This window comes from Ornithorhynchus anatinus, chromosome X5 (genome assembly GCF_004115215.2).
Source record: "Ornithorhynchus anatinus isolate Pmale09 chromosome X5, mOrnAna1.pri.v4, whole genome shotgun sequence".
In the NCBI taxonomy this organism is placed as follows: Eukaryota; Metazoa; Chordata; class Mammalia; order Monotremata; family Ornithorhynchidae; genus Ornithorhynchus; species Ornithorhynchus anatinus.
The window spans coordinates 52,796,830-52,812,954 of NC_041753.1; the positions used below are offsets into that span (position 1 = coordinate 52,796,830).

The following is a 16,125-nucleotide window of genomic DNA, read 5'->3' on the forward strand; positions in this document are numbered from 1 at the left end:
AACAGTCTCCAATCCTGCTATTACATTCTAGCCTAAATGCATGGTAAAAAAGAAAAAAAACCCATTCTGGCAGAACTGAACAGAATGTACATCTTCCCATTTTGACACCAACCCACAATTGTCCCCAACTTTGCTGTCCACTGAACAGGAATGCGAGCAGATTTCCTTGTTTGTCGATGAAAATCTAATTTAAGCTTGAATGAAGTTTATTGCTCCCCTTGTTTACCCAGCCTGACACTTCATCATAGAAAGAAACTATATTGGTCTGGCCGGTTCTTCAAAGTGTGGGAATTTAAGGGTAGACTTCAATCTGTTTGATCCCTTATTCACACAGGGGTAGGAGTAGACTCTGAGATCAAGAGAGGAAAGGGGTTGAAGTTGAACCAGTTAAAATATTTCTTCTACTTGAAAATAACCACCATGGGTCAGTAGCTGCCAAAACATCATTCTCGACTGACCGATGAATTTGAAGGTTGGCCTCAAGGCACCATTGATGGAAACATGTTCATAAGAGGTGAAATTTCCAGAATTTATTAATCATTCTGAGTTATATAATCCTTCCACCACAACTAAAATCCCTAGTATCAGTGTACCATTAACAGGATGAATGTACTGATATTTTATGCAATACTCAGCGGTTCTGCTGGTAAAACAAATTCTTGTTAATCTTCGAGGAGAACTGTCCTTCATTGTCACATCTGCGACTTTCAGGGAGGCTAATGGGAGGAACAGTGCGTACTTTGTGTGTTCTCAGGGACTAGACTATTTTGAAGAGTAAGTAATTTAACTTGAATGAATTAGACAAAAGTACTATGTATATATGTGGACATTAAAACATTGTGCTAACTTTTAGAAGTGAGTCTTTCCTACCTGCCCCTCATGAGTGAAGAAGGCATCACAGATGGTAAAGTTCACGTGTGTGTGTGTGTCTGTGTGTGTGTGTATGAAAAGGCCCACAGACAGTGAGGATCCCACAGACAGTGTCAGCATAAAGACTGCATTTTGCTCTACTTCTCCTTTGTTTTAATAAACCAACACCGTGGATCCGAATAACCATAACAACTCATTGGCTGTAGGTAGTGCTTTTTTTCTAATCAGCTCCAGGTGCTTTCATGTATCTTGCTTCACTTGTCTTTACTGCGTTTCGATGTTCCAATGAGATTTGGAGGGACAGGTCTTATCTACTTGCAGATGGAGAAATTGAGGCAGAAAAGTTAAGTGACTTGTCCAGCATCACACAGTGAGTCAGTGACAGAGCCAGGACTGGACTATGCGTCTCAACTCCTAGCTGAATGTTCATTCCACTCAAGACAAGAAAGAACAGTGCCTTTTCTCAAAAAACTGAAAATGCTCCCTATGTAAGTAAATTCCAGAAAAATATTCCCCAACCGGAAAGAATTTCTAGAATATAAATATTAATTGATTCAGCTGCAAACATTTCAGTATGCTCTACATTGTCTTAAAATGAAAATTGCAAGTCATATATAAAATGCCAGCATGTTACCACTTGCAGAATCACTATCCACACAAACCTTTGATGTTAGCTTTTCTAATGTTTGATTAGATAACAGACAACACTGATTAGAATGGATGAACTCAGCAGCATCTTTTCTGATCTCCCAACCTCCTGTCTCTCCCAACTTCAGTCTATACTTCACTCTGCTGCCCGGGTTATCCTTCTACAGAAACATTCAGGGCCTGTCACCCCTCCTCCTCAAAAATCTCCGCTGGTTGCCTATCAACCTCCATATCAAGCAAAAGCTCCTCACTATTGGCTTCAAAGCTCTCCATCACCTCTCCCCCTCTTACCTCACCTCCCTTCTCTCCTCTCACAGGCCAGCCCGCACACTCCGCTCTTCTGCCGCTAACCTCCTCACTGTGCCTCATTCTTACCTGTCCTGCCCTCGACCTCTGGCCCACATCCTACCTCTGGCCTGGAATGCCCTCCCTCCTCACATACGCCAAACAATCACACCTCCCCCTTTCAAAGCCCTACTGAAGGCTCATCTCCTCCAGGAGGCCTTCCCAGACTAAGCCTCTTTTCCTCAGCTCCCCCCCACCCTGCCCCGACTCGCTCCCTTTGCTCTACCTCCCCCGCCCCACAGCACTTGTGTATATATGTACATATCTATAATTCTACTTATATTAATGTCTGCTTTACTTGTTCTGATGTATATATATGTCTCTAAATCTATTTATGTATATTGATGCCTATTTACTCGTTTTGATGTCTCTCTCCCCTCTTCTAGACTGTGAGCCCATTGTGGGCAGGGAATGTCTCTCTCTGTTGCTGAATTGTTCTTTCCAAGCACTTAGTACAGTGCTCCGCACACAGTAAGTGCTCCATAAATACCACTGAATGAATGATTTTACTGGGGATTTTAAAAATGATTTAATTTACTGGTACAGCATCTGAAAAGGTAAAGCTCTTTTTATGATAGGCCTGCATTTACAAGGAGGAAAGACAATTGTAAAAAATTTCTCTACTTTTTTTTTAAATCAATCGTATTTATTGACCGCTTACTGCGTGCAGAACACTGTACTGAGTGCTGGGGAGAATACAGTAGAGTTGGTAGACATGTTCCCTGCCCACTAGGAGCTTAAAGTCTGGAGGGAGAGGCAGTCATTAAAATAATTTACAGATATGTGCGTTTTTATCTCTTTTCCTCTCATAAGGAGTCTCAAAACTGCAAAATAAAAAGCTTTATTCTCTTTCTGTAGGACCTAACCCAGTCTAATTTCTTCCTGAGGTTAATATTCTTTCTGCTCATATTTAGTTGTCCTTCATACTCAAAGAAGAAACCATAGTGACAAGATTTACCTCATTCTCATGATCCCTGCGAAGTTTCTGCTTAAAAAGAGCCTATCCTTCTTGATTGCAGTGTCCCTTTCTGGTCTATCTGTGGTAATTGATTCCCTGCTTTTTGCGGGGATGCAGCATTATCTGAGGCTTTGTTTTACGGAATTCTTAACGTGTTTCCTCTGATCACTTGGCTTTTAGTTTCCCAATTGCAGGTCTCTATTCTGCAGCTATTTGTGTATATAATAAATCTGCCTAAGTAGTGTTACGCTATCATGACAGTCATGACTTACTCATTTTCTTGACTCAAAGGTCCTAGAATTCCTCTTCGAGAGAAGGGGATTAGCTGTACTACTGGCTGAATTTTTCCTAAAAAGCCATGAAATTTACATTTGGGGCCATGCATGCATCGTCGGGCATTATTTTTTCATTAAGTTCCTCTTTTCTTTCTTGGAAGGTTTGATACTTTGAAACTGTTAACTATCTCCAAATGTCTCTCTGGTATCCATTGTTCTACCCACCTTTTCAGCCCACAGTTTATATTTTTACAAACTCTATAGGTGAGCAATTTCTCAAAGTATTGCTTGTCTAGTTCTATGTTCCTTCCACTTGGATTTCACTTTATTTGGCATGGGGTGAGCAAGTGCATGGGGTGGGGGGGAGGGGGTTCGATTTGCATGACAATCGTATGGTTGATCACCGAGGTTATCTGGGCCCCTTATCAAGCACAGGCTTGGGAGTCAGAGGTCGTAGGTTCTAATCCCAGCTCTTCCACTTGTCAGCTTTGTGACTTTGGGTAAGTCACTTGACTTCTCTGTGTCTCAGTTCCCTCATCTGTAAAATCAGGATTAAGATTGTGAGCCCCACGTGGGATAATCTAATTACCTTGTATCTACCCCAGCGCTTAGAACAGTGCTTGGCACATAGTAAGCGCTTAACAAATACCATCATTAATTAATTAATCAAGTTTACCAACCTCAATGAGAGGAAGGCTCCTCCCCCTCTCCTTCCCCCATTTTATGATGATGATGGTTTGCTAAGCGCTTACTATGTGCCAAGCACTGTTCTAAGCGCTGGGGTAGATGCAAGGTAATCAGGTTGTCCCACGTGGGGCTCACAGTCTTCATCCCCATTTTACAGATGAGGGAACTGAGGCACAGAGAAGTGAAGTGACTTGCCCAAAGTCACACAGCTGCCAAGCGGCAGAGCCGGGATTCGAACCCATGACCTCGGACTCCCAAGCCCGGGCTCTTCCCACTAAGCCACGCTGCTTCTCTATTTCTCGTCCCTACCCCCTGCAGAATTAAATCCTGGCACCTACAAATTAATAATGTTGGTATTTGTTAAGCGCTTACTATGTGCAGAGCACTGTTCTAAGCGCTGGGGTAGACAAAGGGGAATCAGGTTGTCCCATGTGGGGCTCACAGTCTTAATCCCCATTTTACAGAGGAGGTAACTGAGGCACAGAGAAGTTAAGTGACTTGCCCACAGTCACACAGCTGACAAGTAGCAGAGCTGGGATTCGAACTCACGATCTCTGACTCCAAAGCCCGGGCTATCATGAGTCCTTATGGTATTGGTTAAGCGCCTACTATGTGGCTGGCACTCTACTAAGCCCTGGGGCAGACACAATCTAATCAGGTTGGACACAGTCCACATCCCCATTGTGCAGGGAATGGGTCTGTTCATTCTTAGGATGTACTCTCCCAAGCACTTAGTACAGTGCTTTGCACACAGTAAGCGCTCAATAGATACGTTTGAATGAATGAATGAATGGGGCTCACAGTCTTATTCCCATTTTACAGATGAGCCAACTGAGGCACAGAGAAGAGAAGTGATTTGCCCAAGATCACACAGCAGACAAGTGGCAGAGCCAGGATTAGAACCTGAGGAAACTGAGACACAGAGCAGTTTAATAATTTCTTCCACGGGGCTGTGGGCTGCTCACTCCCAGAATGCTAAGGGAAGAAATCGAAACTCAGGGACTGCTTTATCAATTGTTTTGTTATCATGAGGAAACCGAGGCACAAAGGAGTGACTTGCTCCTTGCTTCTCTCTCACTACGTACACCCCAGCCAGCCATCCTACTCCCACCCCCACCCACCCAATACTTAAGATACCTTCTCTTCTGTACAGCCGGAGGTATTGGATGCTAAGGTGTCACTGACTAGTCTCTTCCCACCACCTCCAACACCCCGGGCCACACGGACAGACACACAGCCACCTGTAAGTCATTCGGTAATTTGGTTTACCAGTGACAAGGTACATTTTATGTAGTGACTAAAGCCCAAATGGTGGGGTTGGTGGGAGTGGGGTGCTAGCCAAGGTGTAGCAGAGAGAAGTTGGAAGCAGAAAGAGCCCAGGCTTGGGAGTCGGAGGTCATGGGTTCGAATCCCGACTCTGCCCCTAGTCAGCTGGGTGACGGTGGGCAAGTCACTTCACTTCTCTGTGCCTCAGTTCCCTCATCTGTAAAAGGGGGATGAAGACTGTGAGCCTCACGTGGGACAACCTGATTCCCCTGTATCTATCCCAGAGCTTAGAATAATGCTCTGCACATAGTAAGCGCTTAACAGATACCAACATTATTAAATTCTTCCTGCTTCAGTTTCCTTATGATAACAGAACAATTGGTAAAGGAGTCATCAGTCATTCAAAGGTATTTTCCTCAGCTCTTCTTTCCCTCCCCATAGCCCCGACTCACTCCCTTTGCTCTACCCCCTCCCCCCCCAGCACTTGTGTATATATATCTATATCTAAAATTCTATTTATTTGCCTTAATGTCTGTTTACTTGTTTTGACATGTATATATCTATAATTCTATTCATTTATATTGATGCCTGCTCACTTGTTTTGATGTCTGTTTCCCCCCTTCTAGACTGTGAGCCCGTTGTGAGCAGGGATTTTCTCTCTTTGTTACTGAATTGCACTTTCCAAGCGCTTAGTACAGTGCTCTGCACACAGTAAGCGCTCAATAAATATGAATGAATGAATAGTATTTGACTATTTATTGGGTGCAGAGCACTGTACTTTGGAAAGTATAATACAACAGAATTGGAAGACCCCGTTCCCTGCCCACGGGTAGTTTGTTTAGAGGGGGAGACAGATATTTAAATAAATTACAGAGGTGTACATAAGTGCTGAGCGTGGGGTGAATGTCGAGTGCTTAAAGGGAACAACTCTATTTGTAGAAGCCAGAGTTGGCTTAAAATGCAAGTCAAGGTCAGGCCTGATAGTGAATGGTCAGAAAAATGACCAGATAAAAAATGGACTACTTTAATTCATATTATTTAAGTAGGAAGTTACAATTTGCAGCTGCCTTCTCCAGTGCCGGGGGCGGTATTCAGCACAAACTGATGATTGACGCATGCTTCAGAGAGATGATAATTACAATTATGGTACTTGTTAAGTGCTTACCTTGTGCCAAGCACTGTTCTAAGCACTGGGGTAGATACAAGGTAATCAGGTTGTCCTACATGGGGCTCACAGTCTTAACTCTCCTTTTATAGTAACTGAGGCACAGAGAAGTTAAGTGACCTGCCCAAGGTCACACAGCAGACAAGTGGCGGAGCCGGGATTAGAACCTACATCCTCTGACTCCCAAGCCTGTGCTCTTTCCACTAAGCCATGCTGCTTCTCCAGTCCTCGTCCCCCATGGGGTTTACACTCTTAATCCACATTTTACAGATGATATAACTGAGTCCAAAGACAGAGTCCCCGGCAGAGACCTGGTGGGAGTGACTCCATAAACTGCTGCTTAGTGAGATTGTCTTGGAGAATCAAGCTTCATTAACCTATCGTTGGACAAAGCTTGGAAAAACGCCACGGAATCAATTTCCTAACAATGTTCAGAAAATCTGAAAAATTTGCTCTTTTCAATTTGGAGTTGTGTTGATGAGAATGCAGAATCCAGGGTTCAAGGTAACAATCTTTCTTCTTAATTAATTAAAAGATTCCCCTTACTCGTCTTTTCCTGAAGGAAGCAAATGCATTTATTTTCAACGTTCAAAAAATCTGTTTATATCAAGATGAAATATTAGCTTATAGTTCAGTGTTTCATATGAAATGTTTTTGTCTGTTTCAAAGAGCAAAATATACTTGAAATCATGAAGACACTAAAGTCCTAAAATATGTTATCTAGAAGCACCCATCACTGTGACAAAACCACCATCCTTCTTGTCTTACATGCCCATGTCCTTGGCCTTGGGGTCATCCACTTGTCAGCTGTGTGACTGTGGGCAAGTCACTTAACTTCTCTGTGCCTCAGTTACCTCCTCTGTAAAATGGGGATTAAGACTGTGAGCCCCACATGGGACAACCTGATTCCCCTTTGTCTACCCCAGCGCTTAGAACAGTGCTCTGCACATAGTAAGCGCTTAACAAATATCAACATTATTATCTTGCCCCCTTCAACCTGCATATCTAGTCACTCAATAAATCTCATCAATTGTATCTCCAAAACATCTCTAGACTTCACCCCTTCCTCTCCATCCACACTACCACCATACTGGTTCTAGCACTCGTCATACCCAGCCTCCTCACTGACCTCTCTGCCTCCGGCCTCTCCCCTCTCCAGTTCATACTTCCCTCTGCTGCCTGGACCATCTTTCTAAAAAATCATTTTGGGCACATTTTGCACACTCCTCAAAACCCTCCAATAGTTGCCCCTCCACCAAGCAGATTTAAGGTAGTCGATCAGCTCTCTCCCCTTTACTTCCCTCTCTCTTCTCCCCCATTAAAACCCAGCCCGCACCTGATGTAGTAGATAGAGCCTGGGCCTGAGAGTCAGAAGGTCATGGGTTCTAATCCTGGATCCGCCACTTGTCTACTGTGTGGCCTTGGGCAAGTCACTTCACTTGTCTGTGCCTCAGTCACCTCATCTGTAGAAGGGGGATTAAGACTGTGAGGCCTTTGCGAGACAGGGACCGTGTCCAGCCCGATCTGCTTGTATCCACCCCAGTGCTTAGTACAGTACCTGGCACATAGTAAGTGCTTAACAAATATCATAATTATTATTATTACCAACCTGCTCGCCATCCCCCCCTCTTGCTTCATCTGCTGGCAACCCCTTGCTCATGCCCTCCCTTCCTACTGCCTGGAATCCCCTCCCCCTACATATCCAACAGACCAGCATTCTCCCCATCTTCAAAGGCCTACTGAAATCATATCCCCTTCAGGAAGCCTTCCCTGACTAAATTTTCCTCCCCCCTCACCCTATTTTTCCCCCCCATTGCCTCACCCATACACTTAATCCTACTTCCTAAGCACTTTGATACTGCCCTCATCCCCACCCCCACAGTACTTATGTACAGAGCCTTGTACTCAGTTGCTTCCCTAAAAGAAATATTACTCTGAAGTGTTTTTATATAGGAAAGATGAAGGAAGCTTCTAATGAAGCTGCAGGGGATTTTAGAGGGGTGAAAGCCAAGTGCCTAATGAGGGAAAGATTGCTTGATGAATGCCCCTCCGGCAATGTAAGCTCTAATACCGTGGCATTATTAGCACCTGGGTTCAGCCTTAATTTAGAGATAAAGTGCCTCAATCAGTGGTATTTATTGAGCACTTACTGTGTGCAGAGAGCAGTATACTAGGCATGGGGGAAAGTACACTACAGTAGAGTTGGTAGACTCTATTGTATCTATCATGTATCTTTTTTATCTATCAGTCCCTTCTCACAAGGAGTTTACAATCTACAGGTGGAGACAGACAGCAGATTAGGGAGAGGGGAAATGTTAGCACATAAGAATATTTATCGTGGGGCTGGGGTGAGTATAATAATAATTCTGGTATTTATTAAGTGCTTGCTATCTGCCAAGTACTGCCTTAAGCACTGGGGTAGATACAAGATAATCCAGTCCCATCTTGGGCTCACATTCTAGGTAGGAGGGAGAATACCTATTGAATTCCCATTTTGCAGATGAGTGAATTGAGGCACAGACAAGTTAAGTGACTCGTCTGAGGTCACACAGCAGGTAAGTGGCAGAGCCAGAATAGAATGCTGGTCCTCTGACTCCCAGGACCATGATCTTTCCACTAGGCCATGCTGCTGCCCAAAGTGTATCAAAGTGAATATCAAAGTGTCTCCTCCAATCTGTCATCTTTGCTGCAATTTACAGCACATGGGTGCTTTGGGGAGTCTTCTATTCACCCTGAACATTGACCAGTCTTAGCTTAGCCCAAGTGGCTGTCTGAAGTAGTAGGGCAGACTGTGAGTTCTATAGCTAACAGAGAGGGAGAAGGAAATCATGCCACAAGTAAACAACAATAATAACAATAATGTTGGTATTTGTTAAGCGCTTACTATGTGCAGAGCATGTTCTAAGCACTGGGGTAGATACAGGGTAATCAGGTTGTCCCACGTGAGGCTCACAGTCTTAATCCCCATTTTACAGATGAGGTAACTGAGGCACAGAGAAGTGAAGTGACTTGCCCACAGTCACAGAGCTGCCAAGTGGCAGAGCTGGGATTCAAACCCATGATCTCTGACTCCCAAGCCCGTGCTCTTTGCACTGAGCCACGCTGCTTCTCTAAAATGAACCCACCTGAGCAACCTCTCTTACTTGGAAGCTATCTATACTCAGTCCTGAATAAGTAAAACTTTTCAGTTCCTATTTCAAAATGCCCCTTTCCTTTGGGGTTGAATGTGTGTGTGTGTGTGTAGTTATTAGGCGTTGGATTCAGGTACACCACTTGGCCCCATGATGCACAATTTCAAAAAGCAGTGTGACCCAGTGGATAGAGCATGGGCCAGGGAGTCAGTAGGACCTAGATTCTAATTCTGGCTCTGCCATTTGTCTGCTGTGTGATCTTGGGCAAATCACGTCACTTTTCTGTGCCTCTTACCTTATCTGTAAAATGGGGATTAAGACAGTGAGCCTCATGTGGCACATGGACTGTGTCCAACCTGATTAGCTTGTATCTATCCCAGTGCTTAGTGGAGTTCCTGGCACATAGTAAGTGCTTAACAAATATCATTAAAAACAAAAACAACAACAAAACCCCCCTCAAAACCCCTCCAACCTCAAGAAGCATTAAGCCTGTTGGTTTCAGGCAATTGATAACCATTTTATCCTTAGTGCATAATAAAAAAATGATTACACTATCATAAAATTCCCGCTGAGATGTGGGCTAGAATATTCAAAGCAATAATTAGTCATTTACTGAATATTCAATGCAAGAATGGAACTAAAGAGATATACTCCTTCACTAAACTGTTCAGGCAGCTAATTAGAGTACTTGCTATTACAGCTATGGAAAAATACTTAGATATCCACAACAGACATAGCTATATTTGATGGTGTTTCACTATTGGTGTGGTACAATAAAAGCCTGGATATTCTCTCTATGGGTGTGCATCAGCAGCAATAGCAATTAGATGTATGCTTGAGGACTATATATCTTCTTAGGGAGCAAATGCAGACATGCAAAATCAGGTTTCCGTGGAAAATCAAGTGAAATCAGTTGGCCGTTTTCTCTGAAGGATTCTGGCATCAAATAGAAACCTGACCTTTATAGTCTCATCTGTGAATTTTTGTGATTAATTTCACAGAGGTATTTTATCAGGTTCAGGTTCAAAGCTAGATCTGCTTTTTCTCCTAAGGATATTCAGCAACACAAAATTAGAGCTTCAAAAAGGTTACATCTTTTCCTTGCCTTACTGAAGAAATGCTACTTTAAAATATAGTTGTCTTTAAAGTTCAGGCGAAGATCCCTCAAGCTCCATTTTAATTAGAAGCGTGTCCTCCCTGATCCCTGAGAAATATGTCTCGGGGTGAGCCTGGCTTGCTCATCTATTACTTTCACGTCTGGGCTAATAAAAATATTTCCTGGAATCAAAGTTTCTAGGAGAAATAGGGAAGAATCTAGAATTTTAACAAGATGAATTGTGCACGTTATTTGGCTTCTTGGAAGGGTTTTGGACAACCTTAATCAAGAGTTCTGCCCATTGAAATATGCCAACAGATGACTTTAGATAATGAGAAATTTGGCACCGGGGACGCACCCTCTGCAACGTACCAGGTATAGGAAATGTGCAGGGAACAACTCCGAGATCTCGATTCTGCTTTCGTAGATTTCGCAAGAGCATTTGACATCATTAGTAATTCTACGTTCTGGCAGCTAGGAAGCTAATTTGCCTGCCCTGAGAAGTTCACCAAGATCCCGAAAATGTTCCACGATGGCACGGCTGATCGTGTCAGAACTGAAGATGCCCTTATCGCATCCATTCCACAGCACAAATGGACCAAAACAGGAGCTGTGTAGTAATTCTGGGCCTGTAGAACTTACTGCACTCTGTCATGCAACATGGAACCTGACAGCAGCTTGAGAAGCAATATGTGACGTGACATAGCTTAGTGGAAAAAACATGGGCCTGATCTGGGTTCTAATGCCGTCTCCACCACTTAGTCTGCCGTGTGACCTTGGGAAAGTCACTTGACTTTTCTGTGCCTCAGTTTCCTCATCTGTAAAATGGGGATTCAGTGGCTGTTCTCCCTCCTACTTACATCACGAGTCACACGTGAGACAGAGATTGGGTCTGACCTGGCTGAGGGAGACTGAATATAGTGCCCATTTTCTGAAACTAGGGTAATTTTTTCATGGTATTTAAGCACCCATTACCCCTCTCAGGGTCGCATCTGGAGAGTTTCCAGTATTCTACCAGTCTCGACTACGGGAGGGAGAGTCAAGCAGAGGCCTTTCCCATTCCATTCCTAGCTTGGGCAGTGGCTAGCGAGTGGAAGGCAATCTCCTATAAGTCAAAACTCACCTGTGCTGGAAAGCAGCGGCACGGGAGAGAGTCGAGGGCGGAGACTCAAATTTACTGCGTGGAAGGAGGCAACCGCAAACCACTTCCGTATTTTTACCAAGAAAACTCTATGGCTACACTACCAGAATGATTGCAGATGGAGGTGGGGCAGTCTGGGACAGATGTGTCCATGATGCCTCCCATTGGTTAGAGGGGAAATAAGTAATAAGGGGACAGAGGAGATGTCTCCGAGTAGGAGGGTTTTGAAGGTGGAAAGGGATATAGTTAGGTGGATTTGAAGGGAGTGATCAATCAATCCATCAACGATATTTACTGAGCACTTACTGAGAGAAAAGCACTGTACTACGTCATAATACTTATGGTAATTGTTAAGCGCTTACTCTGTGCCAAGCACTGTTCTGAGAGCTGGGGTAGATACAGGTTAATCAGGTTGTCCCATGTGGGGCTCACACTCTTAATCCCCATTTTACAGATGAGGTAACTGAGGCACAGAGAAGAGAAGTGACTTTCCCAAGGTCACACAGTAGGCAAGTGGCGGAGCCGGTATTAGAACCCATGTCCCCTGACTCCAGAGCCCATGCGCTTTCCACTAAGCCACGACTAAGCACTTGGGTGAGTGGAATACGACAGCGTTGGTAGACACAATCCCTGCTCCCAAGGAGTTTAGAGACTAGAGGAGGAGTTTCATCCAGAAGGAGAGGCGTGAGCAATGAGTCAGGGATGGGAGAGTCATGAGCATTGCAGCAGGAGAGGAGAGCAGATACAGACAAGAGACAGAAGATGAGCAAATCCTTTGGCCTAAGTGAAGGTCTGCAAAGCCGTCGGGGTGTTCAGCCTCCTGTATGATTGGGAGACCCGGACCTCATAAGCAGCCTGGCTCAGTGGAAAGAGCACGGGCTTAGGAGTTAGAGGTCATGGGTTCTAATCCCGGCTCCTCCACCTGTCAGCTGTGTGGCTTTGGGCAAGTCACTTCTCTGTGCCTCAGTTACCTCATCTGGAAAATGGGGATGAAGACTGTGAGCCTCACGTGGGACAACCTGATTACCTTGTATCGACCCCAGCGCTTAGAACGGTGCTCGGCACAGAGTAAGCGCTTAACAAATACCAACATTATTATGAGAAGCAGCGTGGCTCAGTGGAAAGAGCACGGGCTTAGGAGTTAGAGGTCATGGGTTCTAATCCCGGCTCCTCTACCTGTCAGCTGTGTGGCTTTGGGCAAGTCACTTCTCTGTGCCTCAGTTACCTCATCTGGAAAATGGGGATGAAGACTGTGAGCCTCACGTGGGACAACCTGATTACCTTGTATCGACCCCAGCGCTTAGAACGGTGCTCGGCACAGAGTAAGCGCTTAACAAATACCAACATTATTATGAGAAGCAGCGTGGCTCAGTGGAAAGAGCACGGACTTTGGAGTCAGAGGTCATGAGTTCGAATCCCAGCTCTTTCACTTGTCAGCTGTGTGACTGTAGGCAAGTCACTTAACTTCTCTGGGCCTCGGTTACCTCATCTGTAAAATGGGGATTAAGACTGTGAGCCCCACGTGGGACAACCTGATTCCCCTATGTCTACCCCAGCGCTTAGAACAATGCTCTGCACATAGCGCTTAACAAATACCAACATTATTATAAGCACAATAGCCAGCGTCTAGAGCAGTTTCCTAACCATGCCTTACAAGCCAGATTCAACAGCGAGTGCCACAACAGAATCAAGAACAACGAAGTTCTGAAACAAAGCCTTTCTCCCAGCACTGAAACTATATTCACCTCAACTCAGCTTCCCAGGGTGGGACAGGTGAACAGAACAGCTGCCTTATTGAGAGGAGTCAAAGCAAAGGGAAAGAGGACATGTTTTAAACGTGTTGTAAAATGCAGCCCCAGGAAATGCAGTATCCCAGGTGAATTCATTCATTCAGTTGTATTTATTGAGTGCTTACTGTGTGCAGAGCACAGTACTAAGCGCTTGGGAGAGTACAGCGCAACAGCAAACACACATCTTCCTTGCCCACAAGGAGTTTACTGAGGAATAACTGTGCCACACTGAGATCAAGAAAGGAGTGGCTCTTTTGGAGTAGAAGCTTTGAGAGGATCATAAGACGGATCCCTTCCTCTCTCACTCTGCTCTGCTCTTTTCTTACTCTCTGCTGCAACCCTAACTTCTCTTTTCCCCTCCTTCCCCTCCTTGCATTTTTCAACAAGCATTTTCTTGTTTTAAATTAATCCCAGTAATTTTAGCAGGGTAGGGGAGGAAGGGGTGGCTGTGAAGGTTAGAATTAAAGGTGCAATAAGGAACCAAAATATTGTACTAAATAGTACAGTTCATACAAAGGAAGCCAAGTATGTCAACTCCATTTTCAAAGCCCTTCTGAAATTCCAACTTTTTTAAAAATGGTAATTGTTAGGCACTGACTGTGTGCCAGGCATTAAGTGCGGGGGTAGATATAATAATACTAATAACATTGGTATTTGTTAAGCGCTTACTATGTGCCGAGCACTGTTCTAAGCACTGGGGTAGGTACAGGGTAATCAGCTTGTCCCACGTGAGGCTCCCAGTCTTAATCCCCATTTTACAGATGAGGACACTGAGGCACCGAGAAGTCAAGTGACTTGCCCAAAGCCACACAGCTGAGAGAAGGCGGAGCCGGGATTAGAACCCATGACCTCTGACTCCTAAACCCGTGCTCTTTCCACTGAGCTATGCTGCTTCTAGTCATGTGGGATACAGTCCCTGTCCTACATGGGGATCACAGTCTTAATCCCCATTTCACAGATGAAGTAACTGAGGTCCTAAGAAGTGAAGCGACATGCCCAAGGTCACACAGCAGACAAGTGGCGGAGCCTGGATTAGAAGCCAGATCCTTCTGACCCCAGCTCATGCTCTATCCACGAGGCCATGCACCTTCTCATAATTGATGCTATTGATGCCTATTTACCTGTTTTGTTTTGTTGTCTGTCTCTCCACTTCTAGACTGTGAGCCTGTTGTCGGGGCGGGATTATCTCTATTCGTTGCTCTATTGTACTTTCCAAGCACTCAGTACAGTGCTTTGCACACAATAGCCGCTCAATAAATATGATCGAATGAGTGAATGAACTCTTCCAGGAAGTTTTCCCCGATTAATTTTTGTTTTCCCCAGGTTATAATCCTTCCAACTATCACCTAAGCAGTTTTGCATTCATAACCACCTGTTGCACTTTTGTGTGTATCGCTTTCTATACCCTGTGACTTGAGCACTTTTTCCTCCTTTCTGTTAATTATTACGCATCTCTCTTCCCCATTAGATTGTAAAGTTCAATGTGGGCAGGACTCTTGTCTTCTGCATCTACTGCACCCTCCCAGGACCTCTGGGGGTGCTCGGTAAATACTACAGATTGAATGAGTGGAGGGCGGCAGAGAACAAGGGAGAGTGGAGAGGAAGCAGGGAGAAGGAGGAGAGTAGGGGTATCACTCATCTAGTCTGGAAGCATATCCCGAGCAGTGTGCTTTACAAAAAGTTCAAAGATATTCAGTCAATCAATGGTATTTAACAATAATAATAATGTTGGTATTTGTTAAGCCCTTACTATGTGCAGAGCACTATTCTAAGCGCTGGAGTAGATACAGGGTAATCAGGTTGTCCCACGTGAGGCTCACAGTTAATCCCCATTTTACAGATGAGGTAACTGAGGTAGAGAGAAGTGACTTGCCCACAGTCACACAGCTGATATTGAGCACTTACTGTGTGCAGAGCACTACTATACTAAGCACTTAGAAGAGCAGCATGGCTTAGTGGGTAGAACATGGGCCTGGGAGTCAGAAGGACCTGAGTTCTAGTTCTGACTCTGCCACATGTCTGTTGTGTGATCTTGGGCAAGTCACCTCACTTCTCTATGCCTGTTACCTCGTCTGTAAAATGGCGATAAGAGTGTGAGCCCCATGTGGGATAGGGACTCCATCCAACCTGATTAACTTGTATCTACCCTAGCACTTAGAACAGTGCTTGGCACACAGTAAGAACACTTAACAAGTACCATTATTATTATTCGTTTATTCAATAGTATTTATTGAGCGCTTACTATGTGGAGAGCACTGTACTAAGCACTTGGAATGTACAAATCGGTAACAGATAGAGACAGTCCCTGCCCTTTGACAGGCTTACAGTCTAATCGGGGGAGACGGACAGACAAGAACGATAGCAATAAATAGAATCAAGGGGATGAACATCTCATTAAAACAAGAGCAAATAAATAGAATCAAGGTGATGTACATCTCATTAACAAAATCATAGAATCAAGGTGATGTACATCTCATTAACAAAATAAATAGGGTAATGAAAATATATACAGTTGAGCGGACGAGTACAGTGCTGAGGGGAGGAGGAGGGAGAGGGGGAGGAGCAGAGGGAAAGGGGGGAAAAGAGGGCTTAGCTGAAGGGAGGTGAAGGGGGGGTAGAGGGGGAGCAGAAGGAGCAGAGGGAAAAGGGGGAGCTCAGTCTGGGAACCCCTCTTGGAGGAGGTGAGCTCATTATTTTGATGATGATGTAACAAGAGTTGGTAGACATTTTCCCTACCAACAGGGAGCTTACAG

The 16,125-nt window shown here is 44.5% G+C and overlaps 1 non-coding gene across 1 annotated transcript; it reads left to right on the forward strand.

The window, feature by feature from the left end:
- Nucleotides 1-11,415: 11,415 nt before the first annotated feature.
- Nucleotides 11,416-11,554, forward strand: LOC114808302. The gene has a single exon (XR_003756148.1). It is a non-coding gene; the product is annotated as a small nucleolar RNA SNORA7 (small nucleolar RNA).
- Nucleotides 11,555-16,125: the final 4,571 nt, after the last annotated feature.